The sequence below is a fragment of the Lycium barbarum genome, chromosome 10 (genome assembly GCF_019175385.1).
Source record: "Lycium barbarum isolate Lr01 chromosome 10, ASM1917538v2, whole genome shotgun sequence".
NCBI classification, from domain to species: Eukaryota; Viridiplantae; Streptophyta; class Magnoliopsida; order Solanales; family Solanaceae; genus Lycium; species Lycium barbarum.
In genome coordinates this window covers 42,196,100-42,212,966 of record NC_083346.1, presented here as the reverse complement: position 1 = coordinate 42,212,966, position 16,867 = coordinate 42,196,100, and positions in this window count along the sequence as shown.

The window sequence follows — 16,867 nt, the reverse complement described above, 5'->3', positions numbered from 1 at the left end:
GGCAAAAAAGAAAAGATTTATGATTGAGACAAACTTTGATACACTACACTTAAGGTTATTTTCATGATTATTACTTTCTAGTGGGTTGAGGGATAGAAAAGTCATGTATTGTATGAGAAGTTTATGCTCCTAATCCATTTATCTTAATTGGCATTAAAGCAGAAAGGAACAAAAGGCATTTAAGCAGCCATATGTCTTGAAAACTACTATCGAGCAGATATATTTAACATCTCTATCCCGATATAGTTTTAACTATCTCCCAAATACAGTAACTCAGATATGAGAGCTAGCAAGAAAAAAGAAATAGTACAACAGAATTTTGTTGATTCAAGTAACACTGTCGTGTACTGATATTCAAGTAACAACAGATATGAGCGCTACGACTCACAACCTTCATTTCAAGACACACTACAACAAATGTGATTTTTAGCTACAAAATTACTAGCTACGACACGAAATTCGTCACCAATTGTCCATTTTTTGTGACGAAAATTATATTTCGCCTTTAAATACATGAGGCACATACTTTTAGTGACGAAATACAAAAAGTCGTAGCAAAGTTTTGTCCATTAAAATTTCCTACTAAATAATGAGTTAGCGCCATTTATTGAGTACTATTAGCCACAAATTTAAATTTTATCAATGGCACATTATTTTGTCGCTGATGATGTACCCAATTCGTGACAAATCATTTTTTGTCCTAAAATTAGTTAAATTTTGGACACGAAAAACTTTCGTCACAAAATATATATTGATACAATAGTGACGAAATAGTATTAGTAGTTAATCATGGTAAACTTTAGCCACAAAATTTTATATTTAATTGTGACCTACATTTTTGTCACTAATAGTTGAAACAATTAGTGACGTTGTATTATTGTCTCTATTTAATCTATAATTTAGTCACAACTAAATTTTCTCACAGAAAATACAATCGTCAAACGGCTACGACTTAAATTTCTTAGTTAAATAGTGCAATTATTGGCTACGAAAACATTCGTAGTTATAAATTAAAAGACATCAATGATAGACATATCTTTGATCTGATATAATAAAAATTAGAGCTTTATATGTCAATAAACATGCAACACACAAGCGGATTGGTCCACTGGATAGGGTCTATATTGCCAAATGTTGGACACTTGGGCCGAATTTTGAAACTTGCAATTGTAGCCAAAGTCTATTTAACTCACAAACCAAAATTATTTCAATCATAGCAATTAGTTGCCAGAATTGTTAATTTGTTTTAAATTAAAATCAATTTCTTGCACAATTAAACATAATTCAAATATAATTTTGAAAATTGACCAAATTGGAGTAAAATTGGGATTAAATCATGTATTAAATTAATTAGTTCATTAAACCTTTTGGACTAAACAAAGATAAAAATAAATACGGTAAATAGACTAAATCTATAGTAATAAACCGTAAATAGTTATAAGTGAGTAATTTTAAATATGTATGTAATTAGACAATTCTTTTTTGAACTGATTTGTAATTTCTAAAACATCAAATACATTTTGTACTTGAGGAAACGATATGTAATTAATTTACATAAATAAAATTAGTACTTAAATTATATACTGTTACACCTCGAAAATTTTTCCGTTGGTACGAAAGTGAATGAACTAGTGATGAATATGAGTGCATGATGTCCATGAGCAAGAAACGACGTTTGATGACCTTAGGCGAGATTGCAAAGGTATCCGATGTGAAATGAGAAAGTTGGCTAAGTCAAGACGAGATATAAGGTGAGCAATGCATGTGCATGGACGTGGGTGATTAAAATGAGAAGCCTAAGAAATATGGGAAGTTGCAAATTTGAAACTGCCCAGTGGTCGTAAAGTGCTAGGACGGACCGTAAATTGGTATACGGTCCGTAAACTAGCAAGTCGTAAATTGGCATGCAAAACTTCAACTTTCTGCCAGTTGAGGAAATGGCTAAATACGACCTGGAGGACGGACTGTAAAGTGATTTACGGCCCGTAAACCATGGTCGTAAATCACCATGTTGCAGCCTTAAGTTTCTGGTTCTGAATATGGTTAAAGACGACCACGAAGGACGGTCCGTAAACTGGAATACGGACCGTAAACCCCTATGGACGACCACTGTGCACTTCAGTTCAGATTTTGCAAGTCATTAAATAAAGGGACCAACACTTGTTTTATTTCATTTCAACATTACACCACTTCTCTCTAAAACATCTCTCTACATTTATTATCCAAGTTTTCAAGGATCATAAGTCATCAACAACATAAAACAAAGTGAATCAAGAGCAAGAACATCATCAAAGGTCATCCAAGTCAAGAAATCCAAATGGAGAAAAACTAGGGTTTTGCTCAAAGTGGAGTATTATCAACTAAAGCTTGTTCCTACAACTTCTAAGGTAAGATTCATGATATTTATATGATGTTTAAGATATTGGAGAGTTGAAATACATGAATTGTAGAAAATATGGTCAACTAGGTCATGAATGATGAATAGTGACATTTTGAGGAATAGTTTGAATTGAATCACGAATGTTGTTGTGTTGAGATATGAATGTGTTACAAATAGTATTGAGATCACGAACTCGACACTTTAGACAAATGGGCGAAGTTGAATGTTATGACCATAAATATGGGTGAATTAGAAGCAAATTGAGAAATCTAGATTATGTGGATGATGTGAATGACTAACGACCATTGTTATGATATTAATGAAGGTAGAAACACTAACATTGGAAGGAAGCGTGCAAGTGTAGAATAGTTCGACGAAAAGGTATGTAAGGCCGACCCTTCTTTCATAAGGCATGGTTCCTTGGCCAAACTCTTGAATCCTCTATATGAGTACGTTGTTTTCAATTGGTTGATATTCCGAGCTCATAAGCTCACGACCCTTGATATGTACTACGATTGTACCACGCACTTCATACGACGAGTAGGCCTATGATATAGAAGTAACGTTAATGATGACGATAGTAATGATAAGGATGATAATAATGATGCTAAAGGTGCCTATGGGCTATATACTTATATGTGTGCCTATGAAGGGCTATGATGAAACCTCGAGCTTATAACGTCGGGTAGAATATATGTATATGATTATGTATAAAGTATGTATACGATTACGAAACGCGCGCACACCTCTGCAGATGGTACGGATAACCCTGAAGCCTTGGTAGGGCCAGGTATGAGTAACCTTGAGCCTTGGTTGGCCAAGTATGTATGAAACACCGATCCTATGAGGTCGGGTATGCTATGTAAAATGCTATGTATATGAAATGACTAAGTATATAATATGAATATGAATGTGATAAGACTATGTATGGAATACAGATGATGACGTAGGTGTACGAATACGTATGAAAAATGGGAAGCCCCTATGAAAGGCAAGTAAGTGTAATGATGATGATGTTATTGTCTCCCCTCCTATGCTATTTCATATGTTGTTCATGATGCTTATTTATTGATGTTGCTCATGCTTTACATACTCAGTACATTCTTCGTACTGACGTCCTTTTGTTTGTGGACGCTGCGTCATGCCCGCAGGTGCACAGGGAGACAGACTTGATCCATAGCTTCATATTCAGAGATTACATAGAGAGCTCCATTTCCTTCAGAGCCATATCTTTTGGGTACTCATTCTTTTGTGTATATAATTATGGGCATAGCGGGGTCCTGTCCCGCTAATGTGATATGTTATGCTCTTAGAGGCTCGTAGACATGTGTGTGTGTGGGTAGATGTGTTTGGCCTTGTCGGCCTATGTTTTGTACATCATTTTGTCGGCCACGTTGGCCCATGTACATTGATGTGGCATAGATGCCTATGATGATATAAACATGTTGTTGTCCAAATGGGACTAGTTGACAAATGAATGGAAATGCATGTATAATTATGCGGCTCACCTAGATGTAGGCATAAGAGTAAGCTAAGAGGGTGCCCGGGTGGGCTAGCACCGGGTGCTCGTCACGGCCCCGAGTCGGGTCGTGACAAAAGTGGTATCAAAGCGGTTCAGTCCTAGGGTGTGTCTACGAGCCGTGTCTAGTAGAGTCTTGGGTATGGGTGTGTTGCGCGCCACACTTATAAACAAGAAGCTGCGGGCATTTTAGGAATGATTGACCTTCTTTCTTCATAAGAATCGTGCGATAGAGCTATGATGTAAGAAATTCTTGTTCCTAAATCGTGTGTTGTGTATTTCAGAGATGCCTAAAAAGAAAAAGGCTACAGCAGTCCGAAAGGGCCAGACGGTGGAAGAAAAGCGGGCTAAAAGAGCACCGCCACCGGTAGTAGAGGAAGATGAGTCCCAGAGTGCGGCTCAATCTCAATCCTCCCAGACAGTGCCTATTACTGAGGAGCGTGAGGGAGTCTCAGCTCCAGCTCCGGCTCCTCCACCAGATGCTTCGGGCCAGGATGTGAAAGAGGCCATTAATTTGTTGACCCAGTTGGTTGCGGCCTAGGCTCAGAGGCAAAGTTCAGGGCATGGTGATAGGGCTGTTAGCGCAAGGGCCCGTGACTTTATTACTTTGAACCCTCCGGAATTCTTTGGGTCAAAACCGGAGGAGGATCCCCAGGATTTTATTGATGGTATGCTAAGGATGCTCCGGTTGATACATGCTTTGGACACCGAGTCAGTGGAGTTAGCGTCATATAGATTGAGAGATGTCTCGATTCAGTGGTATACGGTATGGATGGCTTCACGGGGAGCAAATGCACCTCCCCCGGTATGGCAAGAGTTTGTTGATGCTTTTCTCCGTCATTATATGCCCCCAGAAGTTCGGCGAGCTAGGGCCGATAAATTCTTAAATTTGAGGCAAGGCAGTATGAGTGCCTAGAGTATAGCCTCCGTTTTAACTCCTTGGCCAGGTATGCTTCGGCCATGGTAGCAGATATGGGCGACAGGGTACATTGGTTCGTAAAGGGCCTAGGGCCACATTTGATGGACAAATGTTTGACTGCGTCCCTTCAGGACGGTATGGATATTGTACGCATTCAGGCACATGCTCAGAACTTAGAGGAAAGCCTACAGCAGCGGAGAAGTGAACGTGAACAGGATATGGGACATAGCAAGAGGGCCAGATCTTCGGGCCTAATAAGTGAGTCCAGAGGCCGACACAGGCAACAGTTACCTAGACATTCGGGCTATTCTATGACCAGTGCACCTCCACGGTTTTCAGGCCAGAGCCTTGATAGATCTACTCATCCCGGGCCGAGTCAGAGTTATTCGGGGTCCCAGATTAGAGGTGATTCAGGCCAGTCAAGGCCACCTATACCACGATGTTCCCAGTGTGGGAAGTCGCATTGGGGTCAATGCCGATTGGGTTCAGATGGTTACTATTCATGTGGTCGACCAGGACATATTATGCGTGATTGCCCCTCAGTACATGGTAGAGGTAGGACCCAACCATCAGGGTCGGTAGCCGGATCTTCGGCATCTGTACGCCCTATGGGGCCAGGTTCACATGCGCCAGTCGGCCATGGTAGAGGCAGAGGGAGAGTCCCCAGTACTGGCGGTCCTCAGCACCGTATTTATGCCTTGGCTGGACGCCAAGATCTTGAGTCTTCTCCTGACGTGGTCACAGGTATATTATCGGTATTCTCTCATGATGTATATGCTTTGATTGATCCGGGCTCCACGTTATCATATGTTACTCCTTATATTGCGGGTCAATTTATAGTCGAGCCGGAGTCGATCAAACCTTTTGAGGTGTCTACACTCGTGGGTGAATCGGTAATAGCTAGCCGAGTATATAGAGATTGTGTAGTTATGATTTGTGACCGTCGTACCATGATTGATTTGCATGAGCTAGAGATGGTAGATTTTGACATCATTATGGGCATGGATTGGTTGGCTTCTTGTTATGCCAATGTTGATTGTAGAATGAAGATGGTTCGTTTCCAGTTTCCGGGAGAACCAGTCTTAGAATGGAAAGGTAGATTTATTTCCTATCTAAAGGCAAGGAAGATGATCACGAAAGGATGTATTTATCATCTAGTGCGAGTTCAAGATGTTGAAGCTGAATCGCCGACTCTTCAGTCAGTTCCCGTAGTGAACGAATTTCCGGATGTGTTCCCGGAAGAGCTTCCAGGCCTTCCTCCCGAGCGGGAGATTGATTTTGCCATTGATGTACTGCCGGGCACTAAACCCATATCTATTCCTCCTTATAGAATGGCACCCGCAAAATTGAAAGAGTTGAAGGAGCAACTAAAGGACTTACTTGATAAAAGCTTCATTAGGCCTAGTTCATCCCCATGGGGAGCGCCCGTATTGTTTGTCCGAAAGAAAGATGGCTCTTTGAGAATGTGTATCGATTACTGTTAACGTCCAAATCCACCCTATTAATTAGAATGGACACGGTCGTATGCAAATATATTTTACCCAACTATGAGTCGGGGTCGATCCCACAGGGAATACAATGAAGAAATATACTCGATAAGTGTAACACCTGACTATTAGTCTATATTTCAAGAGGAAAGGAAATATAATAAAAGTTTGATTGTTGGTTGTTCATTAAAGACTGAGAATGATTATAGGATGTAAACAATTGGTAAACGGGACTAAGGTTGTGGTTCCAATGGAGAGTAATGCGTTTGGGTATCAATTCAACTTATTTATTTGCCTAGGTGCATTAAGCCAAAGGTTACGCGATTCTTGCCAAAAGTTTTCCAACCAAATCAACAAATTTCATCCTAAGCTTTTCCAAGCCCTAGGATGTTTTATAAGAAAGCACCCATGTAGCCTCAACTAGCTTTCCTATTCCTAGCTCAAGCTATTAGATGGATTTAATGACCCACATTGTTGCTATTAACTCTTTTCCTAACCTCTACTTTCTTTTCCAAGCAAAGTAATGGTATTAAGGCACAAGTAATGTTGTACACCATCACAAGACATTTATGCTTGAAGAGTTAATAGAAAACACCATTAGCATATAAATATAGTATGAATACGAAACCCAATCACATAACTAACACATTGGATACCACAACCTTAGCTGAAAGATTAGCTACTAATATTCATTAAAAGTAAATCAATCAAGTAAAATGTATTCATAAAGCTTACAAAAGTGTTGGATGAAGAAGATGACAAAGCTAAAAGAAATCTCTTAAATGCTTCAACACCCAACAGTAAATGACTTCACAAGAGTCTATGCCAAAAACTGCAGGATAAAATAAACCAAAACCCTAGCAAATCTATTTATAGCATGTCCAAAACGGGAACAATTTCCAGACGAAATTGCCCCTGCGCATAGGGTGCGATTCGCACCTAGCGTCGCATGTTCGACCCGCGAATCGCGGATTTCACCAGACCATCGCAGGTGTCGCCTCTTCAGATAATTGTTGGGCACCATCCGCGACACAGTCCGCGATTCGCATGTTACACCTGCGACTCGCAGGTGGTGTCTCCTGTGGTGTCCTCTTTGATCCTCTCTGTCAACAAGTGCTGCACCGTCCGTGATTCGCATGTTACACCTGCGACTCGCAGGTGGTGTCGCAGGTGGTGTCACCTGTGGTGTCTTCTTTGATCCTCTCTGTCAACAAGTGTTGCACCACCTGCGATTCGCGTGTGGTACCTGCGAATCGCAGGTCGTGCCATTGTTCAGTTCTGCTGGGTTTTTGCTTCATTTTGCTTCGTTTTGCTTCAAGTTGCTTCCGGCACATGTTATTCTACAAATTGACACAAAAACACGAGAAACGACATCAAAAGTACTTGGGGATTTGCAAAAGACTAAGTAATTTGCATCGAATGAGCCGTAATTTCATGACTCATCAACACCCCCAAACTTAAACTTTTGCTTGTCCTCAAGCATTTAAAACAGAACTACCATATATGCCAATTGCTAAGTACTACAATGATGTTCATGATCAGTCAAAACATAATTGTTCAAAATACGAGTTCCCCTCCCTCTCGTTGCGAGACATGGTGCCTTTCCTCAATAGGCGAGCATTAACCAACTGATGCACTTGATGACACAATGTTATTCTGCCTTTTAAAAGAACCAGCTTCAAATGAGGCGTCAAGAAGTAATTCTTTCGTTGAGCTTAGTAATCCACATGCCCTCACAATAAGACCAAAGAAAGTCCCACACACACATAGTCATGAATAGCGACTGGGACAAAAGACGAGTAAGGAGAGAACCACTCACACTCAGAAAGTAAAATGTACAAGTACAAAAAATATGGTGCCATAAGCTTGCCCTTTAAGTATTTCTCCACTAATATGAACACACTTTGTTCAAAATCAATTAGGACTTGCGGGTCATAGTTAAGGTTCGGGGTTAAGGTAGGGTGAAATTTGGGTAAGAGTGACTTGATGTCTCCCTAAGCATTTTCGAATACGCTTCCTTCACTTAATCCGTTCCTTCTTCAGCATTTAAGCATTATCCGCCAATTCGCGCCTCCTATTGCCAATATCGTTATTTCTCCTCTAGTTTCCCCACTTATTCCTTACGTCACAACCATTATTCACACCCTTGCGTTCACTGCTAAACCTACGATTTATGCATACATATACACACCTTTCTTTACACAAATATTTACATATACAATTTTTATTTTTATTTTTTTAGCTACCACCCCCAAACTTATGCGTTTTAGCCTATTGTAGCGTGTTCGATTTGCTTAGGGAGATAGGGTGCTAAAAGGTGGATAAACAAGGGTAAAAGGAATGGGGCTTGTCACATGGTTGTAATGAAAGAAAGTAAAAACAAAGTTACGGCTCAAAAATGGGTTAACTAGGATATCAATGCAATGGGTAGGAGTTTTTAGGTTTAGTGGCGGTCCAAGGAGAGCCTAATATCCTTTTTCAAACAAGTGTAGTTCAGTATTTCGCCTTGAGATACTTTCCGGGCAAGTTCTAGATCACAATTATGCACAAGACTTACAACAATGACCTTTCACACACATGGCACATGGATTACTTTGCTAACTTCTAACTACTTCTCAACCCATCATTCTATATTTGCAAAACATTTGTGTGTCACCAAATGAGTCATGTTAGTGTTATTCCCCCCTTCTGAGTACATATGCAAGAATTTTGGGAGGGGTGTTATCAAAATACGACGGAAAGGCGAAACAAGAAAAATTTATAAACTGATCAACCATCACTATTATACTTGGCAATGAAAAAGTACAAGTGTACAAACTTAAACATGAGCTATCCTAAAACAATAAAAACAAACATATGCCGCATGAGCTGTCCTACCCCCAACAAAAGGAAGATGCAGTGTCCCCAATGCATCAAATATAGTACAAGGGATGAGTAACTCACGATGGATGCCTGGCGTCCGATGGTGTCTGATCAGCAGGGAGGACCTCCAACGGAGGTACGATCAATGGGAGCGGTGCATCATCACCCTCCTGCCCGGGTGTTAGTATCTCAGGCCCCCCAGACGGGGGCAATGGTGTATCAGCTGGAGGAGCGGTGGATGAACTGGCCTCACCCGCCCTCGGGGGTCGAGATGCCACCCTGGATTTCCTGCTTGCCTCTAGGGACTGCTGCATCGCCACATATGTGTCAATCTCATCCTCAGCGATACCAGCAGCTCGGGCGGAAGTACGTGCCTCCTCAACAACTGGGTCAACCTCCAGCTCCTCATCAAACTCTTCATCACTTTCTTCCTCCTCTTCTTCCTCTTCTTCCTCAGTGTCTTCTTCCTCCCCAGTTGGCTCCACCACTCCTTTTTCCGAAGGCATGGCAGGCGTTGTGGACCCAGTGGAGAATAAGGAGGCACCGGAAGGTAGAATGGGTGCACTGAGCTCAATGTCGGGGACCTGTAATACTCGAATGTCCTCCTTAACCTTAGCTAGGTCCGCCCGAATGGCCGAAAGGCCGCCTACACTGCCCCCCTCAATCTGCTCCAACCGACGATCAATGCGGCGAACATGCTCCTTAATTTTGTCCTGCTCCGCCCTAATATGTGTGATTGCCTGAGTGTAGGGTGCCATGGTTGCCTCAATGGCCTCTTTCACAAAATTGGGAAGCCTCTCAACCAACCAATTAACTTTAGCATCTGCTGCCCGGAGTACTCGCATACCCTCAGTAGACACTCCACGGGCTGCTGTGGTGGATGGCGGAACCGTGTCAGTGGGAACTGAAGTGGAAGAACTTGGAGGGTCAGACCTCGGTACTTGAGGGGCAGTAGTGGGAGCTGTCTCCTCATCATCGGTGGCCAAGTCTTCAGGCTCAAGAATATGAGCATCAAGTGTTGTTCCCGAAGCTCTCGGCTCTGTGCTCACCCGCTTTCTCTTCCTAGTCCCCGGTTCTAATTTGGTGTAATCAATCATTTGATCAGCCGTTAAATTCCTGTCCACTCGAGGAATATCACGAACCTCTTTCCGGCGGCACAATGTAGTGATCAAACAAGGAAAAGGGAGTGATGTGTTCTTTTGAGTGGACCGATTCTTGATCTCGTCTCGGATAATTACCCCCACATCGACAAGGTACCCGGACATGAGTGAAGCAATGAGAATACACTTGGAAATAGGTATGTCAGTGCTATGCTTGGACGGACTCACCCGCGATGATACTAAGGATAACCAAAATTTGGCTTCGCGGTTGAAAGTGTTCTTCTCAATCGGGACAGATGGATCCAGCCATGGTGGAGTCCCTGTGGCAATCACTGAAGCTACCCACTCGCGTTGCTCCTCCGGGTTTTCCATCTTCAATTCATATTCAGAACTAACCGGAGGCCAACCTTCAACAGGGTCTGTTTCGCTGCGTTGCTCATATAAGATCGATGTTATGGTATCGGCAGCACAATCAATCTCCTTTCCCCGAACCAGAACCCAACAGAGGTGCTCCAAGTTTTTCTTTGGTGTGCGGCGCGTCCTCTTTGAATTTAATGTGGCCGCATAAGCTGCATAGAATTCCATTACCAGGGCTGGGCAGTATTCAGCAGGCTGCATGAAGTAGGTCCATCGCAAGGCCTCAAGCTTGCGAATGATGCCCGGGCATTGATCTTGCAGCCCCTGTAGAGTGACCCTCTTTTCGACAATGAGGCCCCGGACTGGATTCCCATCAGACTTAATTGTATTCCAAGTCTTATACAGCTCCCTGGATCCAGGTACGGTGAATCGTTGCTCCATTGCCTCTCTTCGCTGACCTCTAGTGACGGCATCCTCGGGCTCAGGAGAGGAAGCCCCATGTGTCCCCTCTTCAGACTGGGGGACGGGATCAGCCGGTGCCTTTTCTTTTCTCCTAGAGGTGGAGGTTTTTCGTGTTGCTCGTCTTCCTCCACTTTGAGGTTGATTTGATCGAACCATCCTGCACAACATACAAAAATATACCCATTATTTACTGGCATGTTTACAAAAACAAAACATTGAAGGATGGCACCACCCGCGAAACCTCACATGCGAGTCGCATGTTTTACCTGTGACTCGCGTATTGTGTCGCGGATGATGCCAGTACACATGTTCTTTACTGTCAACACCTGCGACATAATGTGCGATTCGCATGTCAAACATGCGAATCGCGGATTATGCTCGCAGGTGAGACAGTTCCCTCTTTTTTTTTTTTTTTTTTAAATTACGCAACACAGCTGCACACACACAAGAACATATTTACGTAACTTTCTCCCTTAAGCGCATTGTCACCCCGTCAATCATTGGGAAAATCTATTCCATTACTCGCACCTATGTTTGATGGTTGTTCCTCACAAACGACAATGACATTTTGTGACGGGTCCTATTTTACAGGTAATGATTTTGGGCGACTGATCATATTTCCACAACATTTAAACACTCACATAGTCTTTTAGGCATTTCGTCAAACACGTGGTGAGAGTGCGTCACTATTAGTTCTTACCACAAATGGGTACCCCAGAATTCCCTAGTCGCTATCTAATTTAGCATCAACAATCACTTCCTAGAAGGACTACACAAGCATGGGTACTCAAGACTTCCCCATTGTTCATCAATTTCCAAACAACCCATTTAACACATAAGATAAATCTACCCAAATAACTAATTACAACAAGTGGTATGGCATGATAATGACATGTAATTGAGCAATTAGTAGATACCACCTAATGAAGAGAAGAGAAAAGTCCAACATACCTTGAGAGTAGATGAAAGTAGGAAACCTTGAACTCCTTTGTTTTTTTTTTAAAATAAAAGGGAAGTTAGGGTTTTGATCTGTGATTAAGGATGCTTGAAGTGAAATGGGGGTTATAGGCGGACTTAAGGAGAATGGAGAGACCAAGAGTAATATTATAACTGATAAGAACAGTCGTTACCTTCTTTTATTTCAAAGAAACTGAACCGCGTCGGGTCGGGTCGACCCGCGACTTTTCACTTACCTGCACAACATGCGACTTGCGTATTATGTCGCATGTTTAACATGCGAGTCGCATGTTGTGTCGTTCCTTCGCGGATGCTGACAGAGAGTTCAGCTTTCATGGGCTGCATTTGGCACCACCTGCGATTCGCAGATGAAAATCGCAGACATGACACGCGAATCGCAGATGATGTCGCATGTCATGCCAATTGGCATTTTTCGCAATCTTCTTCTTTGTATGCACATTTTATTCCTACAAACTTGGACACACTTCAAAACATCATAAAAGTAAGAACAATAAACACATGAAAATAAAACTTGGGTTGCCTCCCAAGAAGCGCTTGATTTTACGTCGCAGCACGACGTTGGTACCTGTTTAACCCTTTATGGCTCGTTGAGGATGAAGACCTCGATAATCTTTGCTTCATTCTGAGATCCCCAGTAATGTTTCACCCTTTGCCCATTCACTTTGATTTTGTTACCACTTGGGCAAACAAGTTCAATTGCTCCAGATGGGAACACTTGTGTGATTTCAAACGGGCCGGACCATTTGGACTTCAACTTTCCGGGAAACAACCGGAGCCTGGAGTTGAACAGCAATACCCGATCTCCGATGCTGAACTCTCTTTGCAAGATCTTCTTGTCATGGAAGTGTTTCATGCGGGCCTTGTAGAGTGACGAACTCGCATATGCCTTAAGTCGAAATTCATCGAGTTCGTTAATCTGCTCCAACCTCAAGTTTGAGGCATCACCCCATTCTAGATTCAACTTTTTCAAGGCCCACAATGCCTTATGTTCGAGTTCCACCGGAAGATGACAAGCTTTTCCAAATACCAGTTGATATGGAGACATGCCAATTGGTGTCTTGTAGGCTGTTCGGTATGCCCATAGAGCGTCATCCAATTTCCTTGACCAATCAGTCCGGTTAGCATTCACTGTTTTGGAAAGGATGCTCTTAATTTCTCTATTTGAGACCTCAACTTGGCCACTTGTTTGGGGATGATACGGAGTGGCAACTTTATGCTTAACCCCATACTTCTCAAGAAGAGTCTTGAACAATCTATTGCAGAAATGAGAGCCTCCATCACTAATGATTGCTCTTGGAGTTCCGAACCTTGAGAAGATCACCCTCCTTAAAAATGCAGTGACACTTCTTCCTTCATTGTTGGGGAGCGCGACGGCTTCCACCCATTTGGATACGTAGTCTACTGCCACCAGAATGTACTTGTTGTTGTAGGAGCTTACAAATGGACCCATAAAATCAATGTCCCATACGTCGAACAATTCAACTTCCAAAATTGGTGTCATTGGTAGCTCATGCCTTCTTGCTATGCCCCCATGTCTTTGACATTGATTACAAGCTTTCACAAAGTCATGAGCATCTTGATGGATTGTCGGCCAATAAAACCCACTTTGAAAAACCTTAGCAGCCGTTCTTGAGCTACTATGATGTCCACCAACCGGTGATGAGTGACAAGCTTCGATGATGGGCATCATTTCTACTTCGGGTATGCACCTCCTTATGATGTTGTCGGCGCAAACCCTGAATAGATATGGCTCGTCCCAATAGAATTTCCGGGCATCACTCAAAAACTTCTTCTTTTGGTGGAAGTTCAAATCCATTGGCATGATGTCACTTGCATGGAAGTTAGCAAAATCGGCATACCAAGGGATCATGTCATGCGACCCCGCCATTACCTGCTCATCCGGGAATGACTCATTGATTTCTAGGCCATCCAATGGACGCCCACCCTCTTCAAGGCGAGACAAGTGGTCCGCCACTTGATTTTCACACCCTTTTCTATCTTTGACTTCAAAGTCAAACTCTTGCAAAAGAAGGACCCAACGTATCAACCTCGTTTTTGCATCCTTCTTTGTCATGAGGTAACGTAGGGCTGCATGATCGGTGTGAACAATCACATGAGTGCCCAAAAGATAAGCCCGGAACTTCTCGAAAGCAAATACAATAACCAGCAACTCTTGTTCTGTGACAGTGTAATTCATTTGAGCACTGTTCAGAGTCTTGCTTGCATAGTAAATTGGGTGAAAGATCTTATCACGCTTCTGGCCAAGAACAGCCCCCATGGCAAAGCCACTTGCATCACACATAAGCTCAAAGGGTTGAGACCAGTCCGGGGCAATGATGATAGGAGCCGATGTGAGTCTCTCTTTCAGAGCCTCAAATGCCTTCAAGCAAGCATCATCAAATACAAATTTCGACTCCTTCTCCAACAACTTGCATAACGGGTTGGATATTTTTGAGAAATCCTTGACAAATCTTCTATAAAACCCAGCATGCCCAAGGAAGCTACGAACACCTTTAACGAAAATTGGAGGAGGAAGCTTAACAATAACCTCAATTTTAACTTGATCGACTTCAAGCCCCTTTTCCGAAATCTTGTGCCCCAAGACGATGCCTTCTCTAACCATGAAGAGGCACTTCTCCCAATTCAGAACCAAATTTGTCTCTTCACATCGTTTCAATACTTGGGCAAGATTCTGCAAGCATTCATCAAAGGAATCCCCAACTACGGAAAAGTCATCCATGAAGATTTCAATGGACTCCTCAACCATATCGGAGAAAATAGACATCATGCAACGTTGAAATGTTGCGGGTGCATTGCATAACCCAAAAGGCATTCTCTTGAAAGCAAAAGTCCCATAAGGACAAGTGAAGGTAGTTTTCTCTTGGTCCTCGGGGGCAATGGTGATTTGGTTGTACCCGGAATACCCATCAAGGAAGCAATAATAATCTCTACCCGCAAGCCTATCAAGCATTTGGTCCATGAATGGCATTGGGAAGTGGTCCTTTTTGGTCCACTTATTCAGCTTCCGATAATCTATGCAAACACGCCATCCGGTAACCTTGCGAGTGGGAATCAACTCATTTTTATCATTCGCAACCACAGTGATCCCACCTTTTTTTGGTACACATTGAACCGGACTCACCCATGAGCTATCTGAAATGGGGTACACAACCCCGGCATCCAGCCACTTGATTATCTCAACCTTGACAACCTCTTGCATGGGGGGATTTAACCTCCTTTGATGTTCAACGCTTGGCTCACAGTCTTCATCAAGCTGAATTTTATGCGTACAAATACCGGGTGGAATCCCTTGAATATCCGCAATGCTCCACCCGATAGCTTTTTTGTATCTTCTCAAGATCACCATTAACCTCCCTCTTTGCTCATCCGTCAACCGGGCAGATATAATCACGGGCAATGTGTTGTTGAGTCTAAGAAACTCATACCTCAAATGTGAAGGAAGAGGTTTGAGTTCCAAAGTAGGAGGCTCAATAATTGAAGGTTTTGCGGGAGGAGTTGCTCGGTTTTCCAGGTCAAGATCGAGTCTCTTTGGATTGAGGTGGTAAGACCCCATTCCAATCAACGCATTGACCATCTCCTCAAATTCTTTTTCGTTGTCCCATTCATAATTCATTATCACCGCAGCCAACATATCACCTATATGCTCATGTTCTATGGTTGTCTCCATTGCTTCATCAATTGTGTCAATAACCGACACAACACTCATATCCGCCGGTTGTTTCATTGACTTGCAAATATGGAAAGTGATCTCTTCATCATTCATTCTAAATTTCAGATCACCTCTTTCCACATCCACAAGGGCACGCCCTATGGCTAAGAATGGTCTTCCCAAGATTATGGGAACTTCAAAGTCAACTTCACAATCCAAGATCACAAAATCGGCCGGAAAAATAAATTTATCCACTCTTACAAGCACATCATAAAGAATACCAATGGGCCTCTTTACTGTTCTATCCGCCATAAGTAATCTCATCGTAATAGGACGGGGGGTTCCCAATCCCAACTTGTTGAAGATAGAAAGCGGCATCAAATTGATGCTTGCTCCAAGATCACATAAAGCTTTAGCAAACTTGTATTTACCGATGGTGCATGGAATTGTGAATGCTCCAGGGTCTTATTTTTTGTGCACCAAAGCTTTGGTGACGATTGCACTACAATGATGAGTGCCCCCCAATGTTTCAATGCCAGGACTCCTTCTTTTGGTCACTAGATCTTTCATGAACTTCGCATAACCGGGAATTTGTTCAAGTGCCTCAACCAATGGAATATTTATTGAGAGATCCTTTAATCGTTCGATGAACTTGTGGAACTTTCCATCTTCCGCTTTCTTTGCCAATCGTTGAGGAAAAGGAGGGGAAGGCCTCATAACGGGCGGTGAAGCCCTTGGTACCTCCTCCGCCGCTTCCTTGCTTTCCGAGGCATCATTGATTTCCGGAAGGTCCTTGTTAACGATGGGCTCTTCAATACCAGCCCGCATGTTCTTTGGGTTTGCTTCTTCTTCAATAACCATGGGTTCTTCAACCATTTTCTCTTCATTACCCAACACATTTTCGTTCGCCAATTCCTTTTCCCCAATTGTTTTGCCACTCCTAGTAGTAATTGCATTGCATTTATGTTCACCATCATTCCTTGGATTAGCAACTGTGTCACTAGGGAGTGAGCCTTTCTGCCTCTGGTTTAGAATTGCCGAGATTTGGCCAAGTTGAGACTCCAACTGTTTAATGGAGGTGGAGTGTGAACTTACAACTTGACCCATGGATTTGACCTCATCTCTAGTTTCCT